Source organism: Eucalyptus grandis, chromosome 6, assembly GCF_016545825.1.
Source record: "Eucalyptus grandis isolate ANBG69807.140 chromosome 6, ASM1654582v1, whole genome shotgun sequence".
Classification (NCBI taxonomy): Eukaryota; Viridiplantae; Streptophyta; class Magnoliopsida; order Myrtales; family Myrtaceae; genus Eucalyptus; species Eucalyptus grandis.
In genome coordinates, this window is record NC_052617.1 from 57,072,082 (window position 1) to 57,098,675 (window position 26,594).

The window sequence follows — 26,594 nt, forward strand, 5'->3', positions numbered from 1 at the left end:
TACATTGGCTGATAATCGAGGCACCGCGCAAACAAGCAGGATGACAGTCGTCCTTGTTTGGAGATTAGAGAGAGAATACCAAAGTTGCCCAAAGAACTCGCCGAATCACCTTTGATTGGTGTATTGTAATTGTGATGCCCAACACATGAACTTGACCCAGAGACGGCAAAAGCTGACAACGCAGAAACCGAGTGCCGTGTGATTAGCAAACTTATATAGATAGTGGTACAATTGAGCATTGTCAGAAAATGCAGACTATGCTCCTCAGAAAATTCGAGCTATTTTCAGCATTTACCCAAATCTTTCTTCTTTCTTATATGTGTTTGATTTGGATCGGAGGATTCTCAGCTGGTAGAAAGATGTGAATAATGATGCACTTATTCTTGCAAGTTTCCGAACGAAATTATAGAAGTTATTTGCAATATAACTAGACACTTGCGGAGGAGAACCGGTTAATGTTCTCTTGGGTTGTGAATTGATACTTTGCAAATTTACCAGAAAAATTGACAATTTGTACAGCTTTATTCCACAACTTTTTACATAATAGAAAAATCATTGACGGGAAGAGTCATCTTTCATAGGAAATTCATATGTATGTTCTAGTAAATAAAGACAATACAAAATGTGACTGATGAAGCCTGACACGGATGTAGCAGAGATCCATCCAGGTAGACCATATTCATCTACCTTCTCCGACTATCTCATCAAGCATGGGTGTGAAACCAAGTACCGGTGAAAGATTTGCACCGTCTACAGTGCTTGCAGTGGACACAGGGTTGTAAGGGCTCTTGTCTGTGTTCATGTGTGTACTCTCAGTCACGAAGCTAGTGGTATCATTAAATCTCCAATCAGTCAAGTAGCCTGGCCTTTGGACACGGTCGGCACTTCAATATCTCCAGAAAGCATTGCCACCACACAGACATTGGTGGTCTTAGCGCTGGCGATGTTTTAGTGCACAAGAGCGCCATTGCAACCATGCATTTTGCCTCCGTTTCATTGAACTCTGAAAATCTAGAATCAACCAGCTCCACAACACGGTTGGTTTCGTGCAAGGTCCAAGCCTGAGAAGCAGGAAAAAAGTGGCAAAGATGTATTCAGGCAACCTCATAGACAGAATTAAAAGGGAAGAATAAAAGGAAGAAAGAGAATGATGTTTCCTTCTTAAATGGCCATAAAACAAATGAACAAGTGGGACAATGTTCAAGCGTGCATCCATTCAAGAAGATATATTTTTTCTTCTTCCAAGCTAGGGTCTGAATTTGGCCTTCCGCTGACAACCTCTAGAGCCACTACACCAAACGCAAATACATCTGCCTTCTTCTGTAAGGTGGCCACGCATTGCATACTCAGGAGCAAGATATCCACTACAAAAGCAATGGGAAAGCAGAATTAGAGTTTCAGCAACTGTATGCATAAGTGAACTAATAAATATTGCTCTGTGTGCACGTGACAGAACAAAATGGAGCTTACATGGTTCCCACCACATGGGTACTTATATGTGTCTTATTATCATCATAAAGTTTAGCCAAACCAAAGTCTGATATTTAAGTGTGAGATCAGAGTCCAGCAGAATATTACTGGCCTTGACATCCCTATGCACGATCCTCCACCTCGACTCCTCATGAAGATAAGCTAGGCCCCTTGCAATACCCAGACAGATATCAGAGCATGTTGCCCAATTGAGATTCGAGTTTCTTTGTCCCGTACCATGGAAGCAATATAAGTCCAAGCATCACTGCTAATCAAATATATGGCAATTTGAAAAAGTTTCTTACATGGCATTGTTCTTAACTTTAGTTTGCTGATTTCCCACTTATTTTGTAACTTTTCCATGGTTCGTGCATTAAATATGTATTCACATGACAAAAGACATTATTGATGTGAAGATTCTACCACCTACCAAACATTGCCTGGTCAAGACTCTTGTTCTCCAGATACTCATAAACAAGAAGCCGATTCTCTGCATCAATGCAGCATCCATACGGTTTAACAAGGTTGCGGTGTTGCACTGCAGATATAGTTGCAATCTCTGCCACAAATTGATTCTCTCCCTGGTGGGATGATACAGATAGTTGCTTGACAGCAATCACTCTCCCATCATTGAGTGTTCCCTGTTGTCATTGATATGGTCAGTACTTCAATGTAAAAGATCCTCTGCCATTTTAAGACCAATAATGCGATTAGCATGACAATGTATTCTCTAGTTACCAGACTATTAGGGAGCTCCACTTAAGTCAGACTATCAAGAATGCCAAAGAACCCATCTTCTAGAACTACAGTTAATTAATATGTAGATGACAAATGAAGGACAGGTCAACCTATATCATGTTATTCAGTCTGGACCCTAGCAAATATAACCAAGAATTGTCCATTCATTAGTTACTTAAAACCACATGTTACAACATTTGGTTATATTATCACCGATGGGTTGATGCTTTTCATTGGATTACTTTCTTTCCTAGACGTAATTTAGGATCTATTACAGTCATCCTCCAAAGCAAAGGATGATTGCCTTAAAAAGGAAAATGGCATAAGTGAGGAGAGTTATATTTTTTTTCTCCGGGGCTGAGAAAATACTGGAAGTTAGGTCCATCAGCACACGGAAACAATGAACTTTTCTCTTTTAGTTCCAAGGTACCGAAACCATAATTTTGGTACCATTCTGTAATGAGTTTCTCCTCTTTTTCTGTTCTTTCTCAAAGAACTTTCAGAAAGATAAACCATCAATTTAGTTCTTATGGCAAGGTAAGATCAGATCAGCTACAGTTCAGGAAGCTATAGTCATAAGAGCAGCATTTGCAAGCAGCCAAGTATTTTACTTCCGCCATAGTATTCAACTGTGACATCACTGAATCTACATTTAATTTTTAGTGTTATCCAATGAATTACAACGAACCTTAAAAACAGGGCCAAATGCTCCCTCCCCAAGCTTGTTATCGGGATTGAAGTCATCTGTAGGAGCCTTTAGTTCCGCATAGTCGAAAGTGTAAGGTCTAGTATCTATTGCAAGGAACTCTGTAAGACACAATAATGTAGACAAGTTTCGGAAACATATTAGCCGCTTAAATTAGTCAGCCAGCAAAATAAAAATGCATTCATGAAATTTAAATTTAACTAGAGAACGTGGAAATTCCACATCCTACCACCAGGGTTCATTGAACTCAAAAGATCTCGAGAACAGTGGCATTACAATGTAAAGATTTCTCGTTCTTTTTTACCTCCGCAGAACACAGTGTCCGTCTTCTAATGCAAAAACATAATCAGCATACAAGACTACAGATAGGAAAGTTATCAGGAGGAATCTATTGTAAAAATCTGATTGAAGTTCACCTTGGTCTTCGATCATGCGAGCCATTTTCCTTCTCCAAACAAAATAGAAGACCAGGAGAACCACTACAACTCCTGTAGCAACTCCAACAATCAAGCCAGTATGATCCTTATTGCTGGTTGGGGGATTGTTACTGACAGTGTTGTGAAGTCTACACAAATTCTACCTATTAAGTAAACTAAAAAATATGGGGCTAGGAATACAAGCAAGTTTTATCATAGTACCTGGGATAGCACTAATGACTGGAACCAAAGGTCCATATGTGGCTTGATTTGGTACACAGCAAGTCCCTTTTCCAGCCCAAAAAAGGTGTATTTTCAGATAGTTTGCACTTATCTGAGCCTGATACACTTTTTGAACAGCTGTAAGAGAGGCACCACCTGCCTCTTTCCGTATGTCGAAATTCTTTGCAACAAGGTTTCCCTGAAGTAATCATAAGAGGCATTGGCAGTTGACCATGAACTTTCCAGGTTAAAGTAGAAAAAAAGCCTCTCAAATTACAGCCCTACCTGTATGTAGATATCAAAAAGATGCCTCCCAAGACATTTCCATTCAATATTTTCGATTGTATTTCAGCAAACTGGAGGGTGACATTGTAATTTCCATTCTCCAGCCCTAATCCATAGTATTGTAGAGACAAAGCAGAGACCCATGTAGTCTGGAACAGCTCTGAGTCTTAAGTGTTTGTGAACTGGGAAAGCGTGGAAGCTTTATAAGCAGGATTGTTGTTTTCCATGGAATAACCAACATTGCTCACTGCCCACCTCTCTCTGTCGGTCACATAGTAGGTAGCAGGACCAAGAGTGTTATTATCCATCTCATACACAATATTACTGGACGAAGTAATCTGAGGGCCACCACATTTAACTGCAAAATTGGAGTCTGCATGACAAGCACAAAAGTGCAGATCATGATGAGTTTATGAGAGGTACTTCTATCTACATAATGGACAAAATTATCTGCCACAGCACATGCAGTTTGTACATTCTATAATTGCATAATTTAGCCTGATTAAACTTAGAATATCTGAATGCACATGTTTATCTTCAAAACTTACTTCCAACACTGTTGAGTAGCATCTTATTATGCAGTTGTAAATGTGATAATAAATTAGTTCTTTCACAATCTACTGAAGAGACCCACAAAGTCCTGATGGAAATTAATAAACCAAATAAAGGGAACCTAGAGAGGTAAATATTGGATACAAGGACAGCCTGCCAGATATCTGCCTATTATACCCTGGACCAGAGACTGAATTTCTTAGGCCCTTCGCAGATGGGGAAAGTAGAATTCTAAATAGCATGTTTTTAATGGATCAAACAACCTTGCATGTTCAGCATCATATAACATGCATCATATGTGAGTTTTTGAAAACCTATAAGGTTATTGGATCAAATGACAAAGACATTGTTGAGAATTAGATGGCTTTTCCCCAATGAAACGATGATGGATTCATTACTTAGCCACACAGACCGATGGATCCATATATCTCAATTGGGAAGAATCAACAGGAAAAGAAAGAAACAGAATCAGTCTATATACTTCTTGAAACAAACCATAAAGAAACCAAAGATGAAACATAAATCATGGATCAAATGGGACATCATAACTACTTAGCTGTCCCCTTTTCTAAAGAAAAACCTAGCATACCAACTTGAACTTCAATTTTTCCTACTAGCCTTTCGCACCTTTTCTTTGCTGACGATGTTTTTCTGTTTTGCGAAGGTCATTTGCCTTCTATTAAGCTTCTCAAAGAAGGAATTCAGCGGTTCTCTTCTTGGAGTGGCCTTACTCCAAACCAGGGGAAGAGCGAGGTGTTCCTATCTGGTGGTCCTTCCACTCTACAACAACAAATATTGATGGAACTTGGCTTCCGAGCGGGATCCCTCCCAGTTCGTTATTTGGGAGTTCCAATCATCACGTCGAGGATGAGATAGGTGGATTGTGCTACTCTTGTCAGGCGTATCACTGCCAGGGTTGAGTCTTGGACTCATCGGTTCCTTTCCGTTGCTGGGCGTCTTCAACTGATTAGATCAGTCCTTCATGCCATACAGGCCTACTGGGCGAGTGTCTTTATTTTACCTGCAGCTGTGCTGGAAAAGATTGAGCGGATCCTTAGACAATTTCTTTGGAAGACCTCAATTGGGCAGAGGAGGTGCCAAAGTATCCTGGGAGGATGTCTGCCTGCCTAAAGTGGAGGGGGGTCTTGGTATTAGGAGATTGCGAGACTGCAACAAGGCGGCTATGCTCAAACATATATGGATTCTATTTTCAGATAAGGAGTCACTCTGGTGCAAATGGATCCACTCAACCTTCTTAAAAAGAGGGAATTTTTGGGTGGTGAAGAAGCCGATTGTATGTTCTTGGGCCCGGGAAGAAGCTCCTACAACTAAGGACAAAATTCGGCTCCGCTTCCCTCTTGGAGGATGGGCAATGGAATCACCACATCACTTTGGTTTGATAATTGGCACCCTAGGGGTCCATTGAACCTCTTCTTTTCAGATTTACTCATCTATAACTCCGGCCTATCTAGGCAGGCAAGGGTTGCTGATCTCTTTGCTGAGGATGGTCGGGCGATTAGGTCAGTGATTGAAAGCTGGGGTTCGCCACTTCCTGCCTTGACTAATGCCTTGGATCGGTTTTGTTGGAGAGAGGATTCGTCCGGTAGGTTTTCGGTTGCCTCGGCCTGGGAGCTTATTAGACGGGAAAAAGATCGAGTCACTTGGCATGGCTTCATTTGGAACAATGCCATTCTGCCTCGGTACCAGCTCAATTTGTGGCTCATCACCAAACGGAGACTACCTACTCAGGCCCTCCTCATGTCCTACGGTAGGATCGAAGCTGCCTACTGCCCCTTTTGTAATGATGTGCCTGACTCGGTTAATCACCTCTTTTTTGGTTGTCGGGTTACTTCGGGAGTTGCCTCCTTTTGGGCGGCTAGGTGTGGTATTCCTTGGAGGAACAATCCATGGGAGGAAACAATTATCGGGTCTCGGCCTTGCTATCCGGCAAGGACTTCCATAACCGCATCGCCCGCTTTTCTTTTGGTGCTTTATGCCACATTGTGTGGAGGAACGAGAAATGACATCCTCTTCGGGGGTGCGCAGATTTCTACTTCTTCTATGAAGATGCATCTCATGAAGGTGGTCAAAGATAAAGCATGCACCTTCAAAAATGTGGAGGATTCCCCAAGAAACAGAAGATTACAACGCTCCTGGGAATTGGACCCTGCTATCTTCACAGTTTGATGTGTAGCCGGTTCATGGTCTTAGTGTGTGTTGTTTTTCTTTTGTCGTCTTTTGGCCGCTTGGCCTTTGCCCGGCTTCCTTTCACTCTTTTGAGACTGTTCTTTTGAGTGCGAGTCTTTGAAGCCGGTTCTTTGTTTTTTTACCCCCCCTTTTATATTTATATTACTTCTTACTTACCAAAAAAAAAAAAAAAACTACTCCTAATCTAACTACGGGAAGAAACTAGTTTGACCATTCCATGTTCTACTAAATTAAAGTTACCATTCACTTCACGTATCAGGATGCAAGCAAGCATAATACTTAAGTCACTGTATATATGATTTCCTGTCCTCCTCTTGTTGAAGCATTCAACAATGAAAAGCATATAAAGGGGAAAAGAGTACATGCACTTACAGATTCCAGTCCCGCGATTGCAAGGAAAATTCCGTTGAAGACAGTTTAATCCTGAAGGAAGTACACTAAGACATAAGTAGAAAAGTTTACTCAGTCAACTAGTATGGCAGTTATGTACTTATAGGCTAATCAAAAGCAGATACTTCTATAGCAAGTCACTGGCTGTATGACCGAAGGGTATAAAAGGATTCTTCTAGTTGTATAGACACATCTGTTTTTTGGAATTAAACTCAAAGGATCATCTTTTAGTCATCATGAACCTGCACATCCTATCCCATCCAATAATCAATTGTCATTTCCCCACTATGGGGGTTGTACTGCTTCACATTTTGGAAATGCATTTTCCCTTGACACGACATTTTATGACTTTGATCGAACATTCAAGTCCTTCATGGATGATGCAATTGCTATTTAAATGCTAAAATTTTTTCAATCATTGACACAGTGATAGCATCTCCAAGTCATAGTTCGAACTGTATGCCTTTTCTAGTGAATACTGATACTGAGTCTCGCAGAATTGCTGATTACCCAGGCATGAATTATGAGAATTAAGATGGTGAAACTGTAGCTTCAGTATTTATACAAATTACTGACATCCACAATGGAATATGAATGAGAACAATCATACGAAATCGCTAGCTATGACAGTTCCGTTGATGACAGTCATTTAAGTGATTTATATTCGTTCCTTGTGGTAGATTTAGCAACCATATGAGAAATCACATACAGTCGTAAACCTTTGCTGACCCAAGAAGGAAAGCTTCCGATCAAGTTATTGTATGATACATCTCTGTAAAATTTGCACATTGAAGATGTTACTGAGTTAGTTAACCAATATGGTAGGAGTCTTTGAGTATCCAATAGCATCCTGTGATATGTCAAACAACAAAAGGTTGACCATCTTATCCATGTTCCCAGGCACCAAATAGAAGACCTTGCCATAACTATTTATAGTACTGAGTAATCCTCATTCTGACCTTCAACCAAAGACAGAAAATAGAATACTTTGACCACACATTCTTGTTGCATTCAAACTCCAAGAGTGCCCCTAAAAAAATGTACATAATCCCCCATGTTCTTTTCAACTGATCAGTGACAGTTGTGAGCATCATTATGGCTATCAGGCAAAGGAGATCTTTCAGGTGTTCTTACACGTTATGAAGGTATGCACTTTTCTGTTCAGGAAGTGTGCCATTCAAACTATTATTTCCAAGAAACCTGAGAAATGAAGCAAAGAGATTTGCAGAGCATTAACAAAGAGAACATATTGAAAGGAACATTTATGATTATCCAGAAGAGGTACATTACAAGTAAGTGAGTGAGCTCAAATTGAAAAGGGAGTTTGGAATCTGTCCAGTTAATAAGTCCCTGGTCCAATATAGATGCAACAAAGTTACTATATGTATAAATCGAGTAAATAACATATAAATGTTTGAATAAAACATAATGCCTTTGGGAAAATCGAGCTGATTACATGTAAAAAACATCTAGATACCCAATGAATATAATATTTGTCAAATGAAGTCTATAGAAGAATCGTGGAGGCAAATGCTCCTTTGCAGTACTGTACCATTAATTAGGGCTCAAGATGGTCTTTAACCAAAGTATGACCAACCAGATAACATCAAGTACTATTCATTTAGTTACTACTGTTATAAACCATTAATGAAGGGTCACTTATTCATCCCTTTCAAATGTTGCTTCTGAGTCACTGAATATATATTCAGAATGCAAATGGCAACAGCCCATATCCAGGTTGATGATAATGAAAGATAGACAAATTATGAAATGCTTTGGCATATTTTTCAATCAATCTCCACCAAGAACAATGACTCACAGCTGAGACAAACTCTGGTATCCTGAAATATCTGATGGGAGTGAATCTGAGATATTGTTATTCCTCAGTATCCTCAAAACAATTGGGTAGGCCCATTTCACATAAGTGCCAAAAGAGAAAAATAAAGGAAAAGAAAGTCTGCTACATGCTCTGGAATCACAATGTCTTACAGAATAGACAGATTTGTCATATTCCTGATAAATTCCAGTGAAGAGCTCACATTAGATACATCACTTATCCTTCTGCATTATGTACTCAACTCATTGTCAGTTTGTTTCAGGCCGTTATAAGTTAGTTCTTACAAGCATAGAGACAGAAAGTACATGGCCCACTCACAAGTCTTGCAGAGCCGTGAAATTGGAAAATGTTGAAGAAATTGAACCGTTGAAAGAATTTCCTTGAAGAAACCTATAAACAAAATAAATTAATAAAAAATTGGACAAATTTATCACATTCTGTTTAGTGATAGCATACTACAGAATTAATGCTATATAATTTGTCGAATTTCAATATCCAGAGCCTACTAACTGTTGTGAAAGGTAGACATTCATAGTCCTAGGCATGGTTAGATGAAAAACAAACATATGTATTGCCTTACAGCTGTGTAAGCTGCGACCAATTTCCTATGAATTCTGGTATATTGCCAGTGAGGTTGTTATCCCGAGAAATCATATAAGGGTTAGACAATCTGATGGTGGGCAGAATGATAGTAACAACGACATGCTACTGCAAGTTGGAAAGGTTAAAAGAAACTAATCAATTTGAAAGGATGCATGAAAAAAATTTACTTAGTCCGATTGCCACCTATTTCAACAAAACTGGCCTCTGCCAAACTCCAATACCTGCAAATATTTTAAAAGGAAAAATCCATGTTTAGGAATGTTAAGCAGGTAGGACTTACAGTTGCTGCAATTTGGACAGATTTCCAAGCTCAGATGGCAGAGAGCCATTGAAGTTATTGGTGCTGAAGGACCTACAATATTAAATTTGCATGTCATATTTCATTGAACACTTGTCTGAACATCTAATGGACCTAATTCAGTTGAATCCTTCTGCTTGACATTACAAATCCTGTTCTGGAACTGTTACTTACAATGACAATAGCTCTGTAAGTTGCCCAAGTTGCGGTGGGAGCTCCCCTGATAATGCATTGATGCGCAGACTCCTGCAGTAAATCAGCAGAGTAAGCATCAGGAAAGAAAGAAAACTGCTTAAAAAAATGAGAGGAAAATCGTATAAATTTTGAAACTAGAATTGAGTTGTGCTCACAGATACTGCATGCGAGTTAGGTTGCCAATGGATGGAGATAAGGAACCAGTGAAGAGATTTTGGGCTAAGTTCCTGAATAAAGTACGTAACACTATCAGAAACAATGGAAAACTACGTAAGATTTTGAAACCATGCTGTGTAGAATCAATATGGGGCTTCCACAAATGAGAGCATGTGAGTGTTGCATAGACAAGCCCGAACCGAGTGTTGCTTAATTATAAGGCATGATACATGGCACAACATAAAAACTCCAGGGAAATGAGAAACCTCTAGAAAAGACAGAAGAAGTGGAATGGGACCAATACATACAGATTGAAGAGGTAAGTCAAGTTCCACAACTCATCAGGGATAGGACCAGCAACGCTCAGTGCAAAAACTCGGCTGCAACCAAAGAAAAGCCACCCGGTCATGAGATGAGACACGCACATGGTGGGCACGGTAGTCGATATGTACAGCTGTGTAATGTGGCAAGTAGTAGAATTGGTGAAGGAGCAGTCGCATATGATTAAAGGATTGTAATCATCGAAGGAAACAGAGGGGTCGATCGCAGCTCCGCTGAATGGCTCTCCACTTATGTTCCATGTTGGCGTCTGTGAAGCGAGTCCCCATGTTGACCATATCGAGCTCAGAATCGCCACTACATTCACATAACCATCATCAACTCACACCTGTTCAGCTTCATGCTCAAACTAAATGCATTGGTGCATGATTCTTACCTTAAGTAAATGGAGAGTGATTTAGACAATTAAGTGCAATTTATAATGCGGGTATTCGCATGTTGTCCATCCAGTTGAATTGTATAAAGGAGGACAGCCGCTTCATATGGAGTAGTATTTGTGCATTTCCCAGACATATGATCTTAAGGAAATCATTTTTGCTACGTTGCTAGTCAATATTTTAAGAGTAAAGATTATACCACAAGTCACTAAAATAAAAGTGAGTTCCATATAAACTGAATCAACATAAGAAGGTGAAAGAAGAATCACCGACATCCTTATAGTCAGTTTCTAGATAATAAAGTGAGGTAATGATAAGTTGGCGAAAGGATAGGAAAAATATCATCAAGACGTTTTGGTTTTGAAGAGGAATTCTCTGTCCGGACATGAAAAAGAGTACATTCGAGAATTGACATTGAAGTTTGGATTTTTTTAGTAAGATGACATCCCCCTCAAGAAAATATTCACTGATTTCTTCCCATCACGACGTCATCATCTTCCGTGGCATATACCTTTTATTTTATCCAATCACCACTTGACATGTAATAATCTGACGTGGAATCGCAAAAATTGAAAATCTACTCAGACCAAGTCACTCTCTTTATCCTTCTCTTCTCCAGCCACAGCCACGTCCGAGCCTGACCTCCGAGCGTCCCCGCCGGCGCCCATCTCGACCGACACTGCTGCGCGTCCAAACTCGACCCACCCCCACCGCCGTCTTCATTGTCAGCTTTGCCTTCGCCGGAAATGGTCCTTCATCTTCGTCGTCTTTATGGTCATCTTTACCCCTTTTTGGCCTTGAGCAAATGCCCAAAAATCTGGGGAAAAATAAGGAAAAGAATAGAAATCTCTTGACAAAAAAATTTGGGGAAATATCTTTGAGACAAAGAAGGGGCAGTGAGTCTCTTGGCCAGTCCTTTTAGTCGGTCTCTTGGCTTGTCCTTTTGGCCAAAAAGGTAGGAAGACATGGCCGCAAACAACTCGATTTTGGGAGATTTGTAGAAGCTGGGTTATGGAAACCTGTGGAAGCTGGGGACAAAGAAAGAAGCCCAGAAACTTGAATGCTAAGGCCCTCCCATTTTGCAGCGCATCTCGTCACCACAACAGGGGAAAAAAATAAAATAAAGTTGACCCATAAAGTTGACCGACGCATCTGGTCACCAGAAGACGACTTCCTCTATTCGTCTTCGGCTTCGTCTTCCCCTGTGATTGGGCTCCGGCGGGGTGGGGTGGGAAACTCAGCTCACCGCTGGCGCGACGACCACGGCGGCGTAAGGGCTCGTGGATGGAGGTTGCGGCGGAACGGGGAGATGAGAGGCCGGAGCGGTGGTTAGAAGGAAGACAGAGGAAATATGATTTTTAATTTGTTTCAATATATATATCTGTGTGTGTGTGTGTGTGTGTGTGTGTGTGTCAAGTGGTGATTGGATAGAAGCAATAAGGTGCATGCGGCGAAGGATAATGACATGGTGGGAAGGAAGCAAATCCTCCAAGGGGTGTATATATGAACGAAATTAAATACCCAGATAAAGCTAATCACTAGTATGAAAAAATTATTACTAAATAAATTTTATTAATATTATTAGAAGGATGCATTAAATTTAAAAAAATGTAAAATAAACCTCAATGTTGTATTCCAAGTTAAGTTGTGTAAAGAGTTGAAGACCTTAATTCAAGGTTTTGGCGAAATCAACAATACGGAACAACAATGGCAAAAATATGATATCCATTACATTATACGAAATAGCGAAATGATCAAAACATGTAGTGTAATATCGCTAGATGAGATTATTACCTACTCAATTGAATGTTGTACGAAAAGAAAAAAGAAGCATTAGGGACCTAAATGAATTATAGAATTTGAAGAAAATTTGTGAATCAGCATATGCATATAACTGCATTATACATGATCTTATGCCATTTAATATAATTAAGAAGTCAGTATACGATTAAGTATTTTTCTTGAAAATAAAATGATGATTAGTACTAGTTAGTATGGAAAACATAATAGAATAGAGATGCAGATGCATAAGTTAATGAATTATAGTCACTATCTTTTTCTCTTCTATTTTGGGGGCTACATCCACCATTTAAAAAGGGCATCTCATGAATATCTTATCGCTTAATAATATCATGTTATGGATTTGTAATTAAAAAAAAAAATCATTTCAATGTTTTGTTGTTTCTTGCAAAAGAAACCATAAACTCTTTGGCTCTTCCAATGGTCCATCTCCTACAATTCAAATATGCTGTTGAAATAGCACCATCATAAGATTGAAATAACAGTGCACTAAACAAGAATTATTAAGCAAACGTGGTAAATTGGTTACCCGGTTGCCTTGGTTAAATAAGAGGACATCGTCCAATGTTGTCGTCTAATCAGAGTCTATCAAAATCTTAATTATACTTTAGGAAGGAGATGATTTTCATTATCAGGAAGGGTGTTGACATCATCCGCACTCTTAAGGAAAAAAAGCTCATTAAACACAAGAACACACATAGAGAGGAAGAGGGTTTGTTTGGACCTTCAGAAGGGATAGTTGCAGCCTGAGTCTGATTCTAAGCACGAGCGATATCTGCAAGTAGTATGCACACTGCTACATGCAAGGCAAAGATCGCCCTCGAATTTGCCATAGTTCAACCTGAGAGAGAGAGAGAGAGAGGGGGGGATCCTTAGAGCTGGAGAGCCACGTGTGTACATATGAGTAGATATAATTTGATGAGAAAGCCAAGGGCAATGGCGTTAGAGAAAAAGATCAGAAATGGCCCCTCCACTTTGCCTTACTTTCAATGAAGTCTCGAGCTGTGTACAAATTTTGTAATTAGCCTTTGTGTAATATTTGACTTTTCAATAAGTGGTGGGACCCATTTTTATTTTGGAAAAAAGGAAAGAGGGTTGAAAAGAGAGCCCAAACGAGACGGGAGATTAAAAAAGAAAAAAAGGAAGAGAGAGAGAAAGGCAAAAAGAAAAAGGAGGGAGAAGAAGAGAAAAGTGGTTTGGCGTGTGCACGTCGCATACACCTCGCCAAGTCAACTTAACTCCGTAGTGCAACATTTGGTTAGTGCAACATTTGGTTAGTGTTCACACTCCTTGCTCTTCCAATCAGAGTATTTTCAATATTAAGACTTGACATTTGGAATTATTGGAGATTTGTGCGGCGAAATCCAATTTTTAAGTCGTTCAGTTGTGTATTTTTATAGAAATGATAGTTTAGGTATTATGGAGTCATAGATTTTACAAATCTTGATTCGTACAGCTTTAAATTACATAATGGCAAAAATAATTGACAGGGAGAGCCATCTTCTAGAGGAAATTCATCTGTACGTACAATTAATAAATACGGTACATAATGTTAATGTAATCAACTGATAAAGCATGATATGGATGCGGCAGAGATCCATCCAGGTAAACCATGTTCATCTACCATCTCCGATTATCTCATCAATCATGGGTGTCGTTGCAATTTCCGGTGAAAAATTTGCAGTTCCAACAGTGCTTGCAGTGAATGGGGAGTTGTTAGGGCTCTTGTCTGTGCTCTTATCAGCAGTCTCGGCCAAGGAGCTAGTTGTATCTTTGAATCTCCAATCAGTCAAGTAGCCTGGCCTCGTGGACACGGTCGCCATTTCAATATCCCCAGAGAGCATTGCCACCACACGGGACATTGGGGGTCTCAGCGCTGGCGATGTTTGAGTGCACAAGAGTGCTATTGCAACAATGCGTTTTGCCTCTTCTTCATTGAACTCTGATAATCTAGAATCCACCAGCTCCACAACACGGTTGGTTTCGTGCAGGTTCCAAGCCTGAGAAGCAGGAACCAAAAGTGACAAGGATGTTATCAGGCAACCCCATAGATAGAATTAGCAGGGAAGAAAATAGGAAGAAGGATAATGATGTTTCCTTCTTAAATAATGGCCATAAAACAATCGAACAAGTGGCAGAATATTCAAGTGCGTACCCATTCAAGGAGATATATCTTTTCTTCTTCCAAGCTAGGGTCTGAATTTGACCTTCCGCTGACAACCTCTAGAGCCACTACGCCAAACGCAAACACATCTGCCTTCTCTGTAAGGTGGCCACGCATTGCATACTCGGGAGCAAGATATCCACTACAAAAGCAATAAGAAAGCATAATTAGATTCTCAGCAGCTGTAGGCGTCAATGTGCTAATGCATATGGCTCTGTTTGCATATGGCAGAAGAACATGGAGCTTACATGGTTCCCGCAACATGGGTGCTTATATGGGTCTTCTTATCATCATAAAGTTTAGCCAAACCGAAGTCTGATATTTTAGGGATGAGATCAGAGTCCAGTAGAATATTACTGGCCTTCACATCCCTATGCACGATTCTCAGCCTTGACTCCTCATGAAGATAAGCTAGGCCCCTTGCAATACCTAGACAGATATCAAACCGTGTCGCCCAATCAAGATTCAAGGTCCTTTGCCCTGCACCGTGGAGGCACTTTATTATAAGTCCAAGCGTCACTTTTTACATGATGAAAGACATAATTGAGGTGAATATTCTGTCACTTACCAAACATTGCTTGATCAAGACTCTTGTTTTCTAGATACTCATATACAAGAAGCCGATTATCTGCATCAATGCAGCATCCATACAATTTAACAAGGTTGCGGTGTTGCACTGCAGATATAGTGGCAATCTCTGTCACGAATTGTTTCTTTCCCTGGTGGGATGTTACAGATAGTTGCTTAACAGCAATCACTCTCCCATCATCAAGTGTTCCCTAATGTCACTGATATGGTCAGTACTTCAATATAAAAAAATGCTTAAGCCATTTTGAGACCAATAATGCGATCAGCATGATAATGTATACTCCACTTCCTAGACTCTCCGGAAGCTCCACTTAAGTCTGACTATCGAGAAATGCCATCCATCTCCTAAAGCTACACTGTATTAGCATGTAGATGACAAATGAAGGACACTCAACCTAATTTATGTCACTCAATCTGGACCTAGCAAACATAACCAAGCAAATTGTCCATTCATTACTTACTTGAAACCTTTTGTAACCAACAATTTGTTATATTATCCATGGATATTTGGATGGCATCCATTGAACTTCTTTCTTTCCTGGCGTAATTTAGGATCTATTACAGTCATCCTCCAAAGCCAAAGGATGATTTCCTAAAGAATGAAAAAGCAGTAAGCGAAGAAGTGCTTTTCTTTTCAAGGCAGAGAAAATATTGAAAGTTAGGGCAACCAGCACACGAAAGCCATTGTCTTTTTCTTTTTGGCCCAAGGCACGGAAACCATAATCGCTGTTCATTTACCAATGCGTTTCTCTTCTCTATTTTAATTCTTTCTCCAAGAAACACTTTCAGAAAGATCAACCATCGACTTAGTTCTCGTGACAAGCTAAGATCAGATCAGCTATAGTTGAAGAAGCAATAGCGAGAAGATCAGCTTTTGCAAGGAGCCAAGCACCTCAATTCTGCGAATATTTAAATGTGACACCACTCCATCGACATCTACTCTTTTGTGTTATCCAATGAATTACAACAAACCTTGAAAACAGGGCCGAATCCTCCCTCCCCAAGTTTGTTATTGGGATTGAAGTCATCTGTAGCAGCCTTTAGTTCTGCATAGCTGAAAGTGTAAGGTCTAGTATCCATGCCAAGGAACTCTGTAAGACACAATAATGCAGATAAGATTCCCGCTATTAGAATATTTCGCAACCTTTTGTCACTTAGTTTTTGACTTCTTGGAAATATGTTAGCCGCTTAATTAGTCATCCAGCGAAATAAAAATGCATTCATGAAATTTAGCTTCAACTAGAAAACATGGAAATTTCACTTCCAACCACCAGTGGGCAATGAGCTCAAAAGCTCTTAATAGCAGCGGCATTTCGATATGGAGATTTATCATTCTTTTTACCTCTGCAGAACATTGTTTTCATCTTTTATCCAAAAACATAATTAACACACAAGATTACGGATAGGAAATTATCATGGGGAAGCTATCGGAAGCTTCTAATAGTGTGGTTTACCTTGATCTTCAATCATGCGTGCCATTCTCCTTCTCTGAACAACATAGAACGCCAGGAGAACAGCCACCAAACCGACCACTCCAACTCCAGTAGCAACTCCAACTATCAAGCCAGTGTGATCCTTTTTGCGGGTTGGGGTTGGGGGTTTGTTACTGACAGTGGGTATAAAATCTGCACAAAGCCTGCCAATTTAGTAATGTTTTATAAAGTGGTGCTGGGAGTATGAGCAGGTTTTTATCATAGTACCTGGGACAGCACTAATGGCTGAAATTAGAGGTCCATATGTGGCTTGTTTTGGTACACAACACGTCCCTTTTCCAGCCCAAAAGAAGTGTATTTCAAGATAGTTTGCTGTTACATGAGCATGATACAATTTTAGGACAGCTGTAAAAGAGGCACCACCTGCCTCTTTCTGTATGTCGAAATCCTTTGCAACGAGGTTTCCCTGAAATATGCACAAATGGCATTAGCAATTGACCATGACCTTTCTTAGTAAAACAAGAAGCCTGGTAGAGCACGGCCCTACCTGTATGTATATATCAAAAAGACGCCTCCCAAGACGTTTCCATTCAGTATTCTGGATTTGTATTTCAGCAAACTGGAGGGTGACATTGTAGTTTCCATTCTCCAGCCCTAATCCATAATATCGTAGAGATGAAGCAGAGATCCGTGCAGTCTGGAACAGCTCTGTGTCTAAAGTGTTGGTGAACTGGGATGGCGAGGAAGCACTATAGGCGGCGTTGTTGCTTCCTGTGAAAAAACCAACATTGCTCACTGCCCACCTCTCTGAGTCGGTCACATAGTAGGTAGCAGGCCCAAGACTGATATTATCCCGCTCATACACAATATTACTGGACGAAGTAATCTGAGGGCCACCGCATTTTACTGAAAAATTATAATCTGCATGGCAAACATAAAAGAGCAGATCATGATGAGTTTGTGAAAGGTCCTTCCGTTCCATAATGGACAAGAATTATGTGTCAAAGGACATGCACTTTGTAGATATTAAATTTTCATAATCAGCCCGATCTAACTATACATATAAATGTCACATGCTTATCTTCAAAACTTCCTACAGTCTGTCGCATAGCATTGTAATATGCAGTTGTAAATGTAACAATAAATTGGTTCTCTCACAATCTAATGAAGAGACCCACAAAGTACTGATGAAAATGAAGTAAGGTCCTTTTGAGGGAGATATCACAGATAAAGGAGGAGCCTAAAGAGGTAATTATGGAACATTAAGCGGCCTGCCTTATATCTGTGTCTGTGGCAAGAGCTGACAATGGGACATCAAAACTACATAGCTGTCCCCTTTGAAGAAAATAACCTAGCATATTAACTTGAACCTTAATTTTTCCTCTCTTCTACTGAACTACTCCTAATCTAACTTACTGGAAGAAACTACTATGACCATTCTGTCTTCTACTACATTTAAAGTTACCCTTCACTTCACATATCAGGATGCAAGCACACAGAATATCTAAGGTAACTGGAAACATGATCTCTGTCCTCCTCTTGTTGAGGCATTCAACAAAAGGAAAGCGTATTAAGGGGAAAAGGTTACATGGACTTACAGATTCCTTTCCCACTATTGCAAGGAAAATTCCGCTGAAGACAATTTAATCCTGAAGGGAGAAGGCTAAGATAAGAGAAGAAAATTTTACTCAGTTGATCAGTATGGCAGCATGAACTTATGACTAAACCAAAAGCAGATAATTCTATTGCAAGAAAATTCCTTTATTTTTATGACTTTCACTGAAACATTTAAGATTCCTTCATGGATGATGCAATTGCTAATTAAATGCTAAAAGTTTTTAAATCATTGAAGCAGTGATGGCTTCTCCAAGTCATAGTTCGAACCGTATGCCTTAATTAGTGAATACTAATACTGAGCTCTGCAGAATTGCTGATTATCCACAGCATCAATTACAAGAATTGAATGATGGTAAAACTGCAGTATCAGTATTTATTCAAATTACTGACATCCACAATGGCATATGAACAAGGACAATCATATGAAAGTTGATGCCTATGACAGTTCTTTTGTAGGCAGTGTTTAAATGATTTACATTTGTTCCAAGCAGTAGATTCGGCAACCAAATGTGAGTGAGTTTTAATGTAAATTCAGCATGCATCTGTGATCTCAATTAATGGAATTAGAATGATAAAGGACAAATTTGATATATGAGCATCCAGAAAGCCCAGCAGGGTAGTGGGATTGGTGATTATCCTTGTAAAGCAAGGTAGGCATTAAAGCCAAGTCTGATGACACATCAGCTAACCGTTTTCAATTGAATTGATTACCGTTTATGATCTCTCAAGCATCATAAGCAAAAAATCGCTAGGGCATTTACCTTCTGTCAGAGTTGTCCAATGCAAAGTTGTTGCCAACCAGATTACTGCAAAATTCATCATGAAAAAAGATGTGATCGTAAGTCTTCTCACAAGATTGGAACACCTACAGCTCATCCTGTAGCTAGAAAATGACTTCAAGTACTCTAGAGCATCCCACGAGCAATAAAAGATTGATAAAGTGCAAAAGAAGAGGCCTCACTTTAGATATCTAACTAAAAGTATAAATTATCATTTTTTGAATGACAGAATTACATACAGTTGCAAATCATTGCTGACCCAAGAGGGAATGTTTCCCATCAAGTTATTGTATGACACGTCTCTGCAAAATTGGCACAGGAGAGATGTCATTTAGTTAACCAACAGGGTAGTCGTCTATCAGTATCGAATAGCATGCTGTGATATGTCAAACAACAAAGGTTGACTATATTCTCCATGTTCACAGGTGCAAAATAGATGACTTTGAAAGAAACTATATATTTAGTACTGAGTTAGCTATAAAGGAAAAAGGAGAAAATTCTATTCAAATAGCTATATCCTCTTTTTGAACCTTCAACCTATGATGGAACATGGAATATTTTGACTGCACATCCTCTTTGCATTCAAACTCCATAAGTGCCCATAAAAACTTTTGCGTAACTTCATGCTCTTCTCAATTGATCAGTGACAGTTGTGAGCATCATTATGGCTATTATGCAACGGAGATCTTTCAGGTGTTTCTTACATGTTATGAAGAGATGCACTTTTCTGTTCAGGCAGTGTGCCATTCAAACTATTATTTCCAAGAAACCTGAGAAATGAAGCAAAAGAGATTTGCAAAGCATTAACAAAGAGAACATATTTGTAGGAACACGTATGAAATCCAGAAGAGGTGCATTACAAGTAAGTGAGTGAGCTCAAATTGAAAAGAGAGTCTGGAATCTGTCCGTTAACTTGTTGAAGCTTAAGTCCCTGGTCCATTATAGACGCAACAAAGTTACTATATGAATGAATTGAGTAAACAAGATACAGAAGTTTGAATTAAAAAAATAAAATAAAAAATATGCCTTCAGGAAGATCAAGCTGATTACATGTGAAAAACATCACAATACCCAATAAATATAACATCTTGTCATTTGAAGTTAGGGAAGAATTGTGGAGGCAAATGCTCCTTTGAAGTACTGTACTATGAATGAGGGCACAAGATGGTCTTTAATTAAAACAGATCATCCAGATGATATTAAGTAAGTACATATCATTTAGTAACTACTATTATAAACCATTAATTAAGGTGACTTATTCATCCCTTTCAAATATTGCTTCTGAGTCACTGAATATATATTCAGAATGCAAATGGCAACAACAATATCCAGGTTGATGATAATGAAAGACAACCACAGTTCAGCATATTTTCAATCAATCTCAACCGAAACAACGACTTACAGCTGAGATAAACTCTGGTATCCTGAAAAATCTGATGGGAGCGAATCTGAGATATTATTATTCCTCAGTACCCTGGAAACAATTGAGTAAGCCCATTCATACGGGCCAAAAGAGAAAAAGAAAGAAAAAGAAAGTCTGCTACATGCTCCGGAATCACAATGTCTTACAGAATAGTCAGATTCTTCATATTCCTGATGAATTCCAGTGAAGAGCTCACATTAGATACATCACTTATTCTCCTGCATTATGTACTCAACTCATTGTCAGTTTGTTCAAGGCTATTTTTCACAAGCACAGAAACAGAAAGTACATGGCCCACTCACAAGTCTGTCAAAGCGGTTAAATTGGAAAATGTCGAAGGAATCGAACCTTCGAAAGAATTTCCTTGGAGAAACCTATAAACAAAACAAATTGAGAAAAAATTGGACAAATTTATCACGTACCGTTTAATGATAACATAATACAGAATTAATGTTATAGAATTTGTCGAATTTCAATTTCCAGAGCCTACAAACTGTTGTGACAGATAGAGATTCATAGTCCTAGGCATGGTTATACGAAAAACAAACGTATATATTGCCTTACAGCTGTGTAAGCTGCGACCAATTTCCTATGAATTCTGGTATATTGCCAGTGAAGTTGTTATCATATGCCCACCTGCAACCGGAAAAAAGGTATTTCTCCTGAGAAATCATATCACAAAGCTTTTCCTGTTAGTAGTTTTTTTCTAGTATCAAAGGAGGAATGAAGCTCTCACACTTTTTGAAGATTTTTAAGCTTGGAAAATGTTGACGGAATCTCACCACTGACTCCGGAACTACCCATGTAACTGCACAATAAGTGACTTTCGTCAGCCAAGGGAATTTTATTAATTTAACGCAACTCAAATAACTCAACAGTTTGTCCTTTTGAATAGTTGAAAGCAGAAGTGATGTCAAGAGGAGAGGGTGACAGCGTCATGGAAAATTTGCACAACATCCAAGAGACTTGAAAAGGTTTACACCCAGAAAGTTCACAGCCAAACATTGCGGGAGTCTCTAGTAGTTGAAATGTCAACAAGAGGATGACAGTGAAAGTGAAATATGAGGTATAAGGGTTAGGCAATGTGATGATGGGCAGAATGATAGTAACAACAACATGCTACTGCAAGTCAGAAAGGTTAAAAGAAACTAATCAATTGGAAAGGATACATGAAAAAATTTACTTAGTCCGTTTACCACCTATTTCGACAAAACTGGCCTCCATGCCAAACTCCAATACCTGCAAATATTTTAAAAAGGAAAAATCCATGTTTAAGAATGTTAAGCAGGTAGGACTTACAGTTGCTGCAATTTGGACAGATTTCCAAGTTCAGATGGCAGAGAGCCACTGAAGTTATTGGTGCTAAAGGACCTACAATATTAAACTTGCATGTCAAATTTCATTGAACATTTGTCTGAACATCCAATGGACCTAATTCAGTTGAATCCTTCTGCTTGACATTACAAATCCTGTTCTGGAACTGTTACTTACAATGAAAATAGCTCTGTAAGTTGCCCAAGTTGCAGTGGAGCTCCCCTGATAATGCATTGATGCCTACACTCCTGCAGTAAATCAGCAGAGTAAGCATCAGGAAAGAAAGAAAATACTTAAAAAAGGAGCGGAGAATCGTATAAATTTTGAGACTAGAATTGAGTTGTGCTCACAGATACTGCATGCGAGTTAGGTTGCCAATGGATGGAGACAAGGAACCAGTCAAGAGATTTTGGCGCAAGTCCCTGTATAAAGTACATAATACCATCAGAACAATGGAAAACTACGTAAGATTTTGAAACCTTGGTGTGTAATGGGGCTTCAGCAAATGAGAGCGTGAGTGTTGCGTAGACGGGCTCCAACTGAGTGTTGCTTAATTATAAGGCATGACACATGGCACACCATACTAATATTAGGGAAATGAGAAACCACTGGAAAAGACAGAAGAAGTGGAATGGGACCAATACATACAGATTGGAGAGGTAAGTCAAGTTCCATAACTCATCAGGGATAGGACCAGCAACGCTCAGTGCATAAACTCGGCTGCAACCAAAGAAAAGCCACCCGGTCATGAGATGAGACACGCACATGGTGGGCATGATAGTCGATACGTACAGCTGTGTAATGTGGCAAGTAGTGGAATTGCTGAAGGAGCAGTCGCATATGATGAAAGGATTGTAATCATCGAAGGAAATGGAGGCATCAATCGCAGCTCCGCTGCATGGCTCTCCACTTATGTTCCATGTTGAATTCTGTGGAGCGAGTCCCCATGTTGACCATATCGAGTTCAGAATCGCCACTACATTCACATAACCATCATCGACTCACACGTGTTCAGCTTCATGCTCAAACTAAATGCATTGGTATATGAATCATATCTTAAGTAAATGGAGAATGATTTAGACAATTAAGTGCAAGCAATAATAGAGGTTTTCACATGCTGTCCATCCAGTTGAATTGTACAAGCAGGGACAGCCGCTTACCTGGAGAAGCGTCTTTACAATTCCCAGACATGGTTTTAACGGTATCAATTTTACTTTCTTGATTATACAACAAGCCGTCAAATAAAAGTGAAGGTGAAAGTGGGACCGCAGACGTCCTTGTGATCCCATAACATAATGCTTTTGGATAATAAAGCGGGGTAATGATAAGTTTCTGAAATGTTTTAAAGAGGAAAGGGGTAGAGTCTCGGTTGGACAATGATTATGTGACAGCACTGTTGATTCTTCCATAAAAAAGACAGCAAGATCTCCACACTTTTTAACCAAGGCAACCGGGTAACCTATTTACCAGGTTTCCTCGAAAATTCTCTTGGTGGGATTTGCTGGCAGAAAGCAAACCCTCATAGTGGGGTTTTTAAATTACTAATACACATGCATATATATATATAAATGAAATTAAATAACCGAAAATAGCTAATAACTGGTATGAAAAATTTATTTCTAAATAAAATTATTAATATTACTAGAAGGATCTTTTAAATTTCAAAAATGGAAAAAAAAACCACCCCAATGCTGTATTCCAACATTAATTGACATATCGTCTTGTATTTAAATTGTTCGTGATTCTCTATATTCAAGTAGAGTTGTGAGGAGTTGAAGACCTTAATTCAAGGTATTGGCGAATTAAAAAATGCATAACAACAGTGGCAAAAATACAATACACAAAACATTATATGAAATAAAGCAATTTCAAAACATGAATAGTGTGATATTGCTAGGTGACATTATCACCTACTGAATCAAATATTGTAGAAAAGATGCATATGCATATAACCACATAATACCTGATCCTATGCCATTCCACATGATTAAGTAGTCAATGTATGATCGAGTATTTTTTTTGAAATTAAAATGATAATTAGGGTGCATTTGTCTTGGAAAAAACTTAATGAAAAAGGAAAATACTTGTAGATAAATCATTTTTCAGAAAAAATGGTTTATTTTATTTTATTTGGTGATATGTGACCACAAATGTTTTATGATGTTTGGATCTCATTTACAAATGATCTTAATCTCATGCAAAAAATCTCATTTAATTTTTAAATTTCTTTTCTTCTTTTCTTTTCTTTCACTTCTTCCTCCTTTGCTGGTCGTCGAGCCCCGCCGATAACTGCAACAAGCCACCGGCTCTGTCGTTGAGGCCTGACAAGGGTCAACTTGGCTAGCCTCAAGCTTGAGGCCAACCCTAGCCAACCTGCGCCTGTGGCCGATTGACGAGGCCCAACAAATAGCAAAGGAGGAAGAAGGAAAGGAAAAGAAAAAAGAACGAGAGAAAAAAATATTTAAAAATAAAATATTAAAAAAATTCAAGAAGAGCAATTCCTCAAAGTGTTTTTGCTTTGTGAGATTTAGGAACTTATTTTCCTTATTTTATGCATTCGTATTTTCCTTGATCGAAAAGTGTTTTCCATTAATTAATCATTTTCGACAAGCCAAACAAGTGGAAGTTCAAAAAAAAAAAAATTCCGGAAAAATACATTTCTCGAAACAAACGCACCCTTAGTACTAGTTATTACAGAAAACAAAATAAAAAGAGATTTTGTAGATGCATAAATTAAATGAATTACATTTGGTATCTTTTTCCAATCCATTTTGGGGTTATGTCCATCATTTAAAAATGGCATTTCGTGAATATCTTATTGCTTAATAATATCATGTTGTGAATTTAAATATAAAAAAGAAAAATTCCAGCTCACTGCCTTGTTGCTTGCTCAAGAGACCACAACTCTTTTAGCTCTTCCAACGGTCCATCTCTTACAATTTAAATTGTGTCGTCAAATCACTACCGTCATTATATTAAATAAATAATACATTTACACCGACGTGACTACTGTTTAGCCAATGATGAGAAGAACATTCAAGTCGTGGTTTTTTGAAGTGTTTTTTTTTCCCAAATTTATAATTTAATAGATCCTTCTAATAAGTTTTATTTAGTAATAACTAATCGTACAGGTGATCAGCCATACTTAGGTATTTAATATCATTCGGAAGTATTTCTTTCTTTATTTTTTTAATATATAAAGAACCCCACTTTTAGTGATTTGCTTTATGCCGGCAAATCCCCCCGAGGACTAAGCAAGAATTTTCAAGTAAAACCGGGCAAACTGATTACCGGGTTGCCTGGGTGAAGTAAGAGGACACCGTCCTTCGTGGAAGGATAACGGTGCCGTCACCTAATCACTGTAATCATACTTTAGTAGGAAGGAGATGATTTTCCATCATCAGGAAGGATGCTCACGATCTTGCGCACTCTTTAAGAACAGCAAACTCGTTAAACACACGAACACATGGAGAGAAAAGAGGGGAAGAGGGTTTGTGTTGTACCTTCAGAAGGGTCGGTCGTAGCATTTTGGTTCTGAGCACGAGCGACGTCTGCAAGTAGTATGCACGCTGCTACATGCAAGGCAAGGATCACCCTCGAATTCGCCATTGTTCAACCAGAGAGAGAGGAGAGAGAGAGAGAGACTCAGAGCTGGAGAGCCGCCATGTCAAGTTTGACCAACCGCACTCCCAGATATATGTATATATATGCGTAGATACAGTTTGATGAGAAAGCCAAGTGGCGCTTGAGTAGGGGTAATCGGGTTTAGGGTAGGTAGGATCTAGACCTGGACCCTGTACCCTGTACCCGATCCTATTATAACTGGTTTGTTGGAAATTTCCTATAATATGGGTTTACATTAATTAATTGATTTTCTATTTTAAATAATCGGGTTAATAGATATTCCAATATTTGTTAAACTTAAAGTGATCTGATTGAATTGGATATTGGCATCTATCGATAATTGATAACAGCCAGATTGAAGCTTGCAAAGTGTAGCGGTGTGTTGCGTTAAAAAAGTAATGGGAAGAGTTGACACGCGGAAGATGGGTTTCTTACAGGCCCTCTCTAACCTATAAAAGGATAGGTTATACCTATCCGTTGCTTTAATCCCATTGAAAGCTGCTATATCGAAATAGGTCATAGAGAGGAAGATCTGGCATTCCGATAGATCCTTGATTATCAGAGTGATATATTTTTCTGCAAATAAAGCAATGGCTCAAACATGTACGCTTTAATTCCGCTGTATTTATTGATCGGTGTTTTACAATCGTATATGGATCCGTTATTTCCTTGATTGATTAATTGTATATGTGAATAAATTTTCTACATGGTTTCCCTTTTTTGGATCATGTATTCAAGCTTGTTTGTATTTGACCATGTACCTAACCCACCCTGTTTTTCAATCTTGGTTCCAAGGTCAACCCTGTTTTCAATTGGAACCTGTTTTGCAATCTCCCGATATCCTATATAACTTTGAATTTTTTATTAATATGCGATAAAATAACATAATCCTCTAATTTGTATTGAAACATTAAGCATTTATAATAAATAAATACATAAACTTTTTTACTAAACGAAAAATTAAGGATCACAAGGCTAATTATAATAAATAAAATCATAAGGCAAAGAATTAGTAACAAACATGAGTCTAATATTAGTCTTATTCCCACAATTACTATAT

At 38.8% G+C, this 26,594-nt stretch overlaps 1 pseudogene; it reads right to left on the reverse strand.

Moving 5' to 3' along the window:
- Nucleotides 1-555: 555 nt before the first annotated feature.
- On the reverse strand, nucleotides 556-25,548 carry LOC104452391 (annotated as a pseudogene).
- Between the last annotated feature and the right edge of the window lie 1,046 nt (nucleotides 25,549-26,594).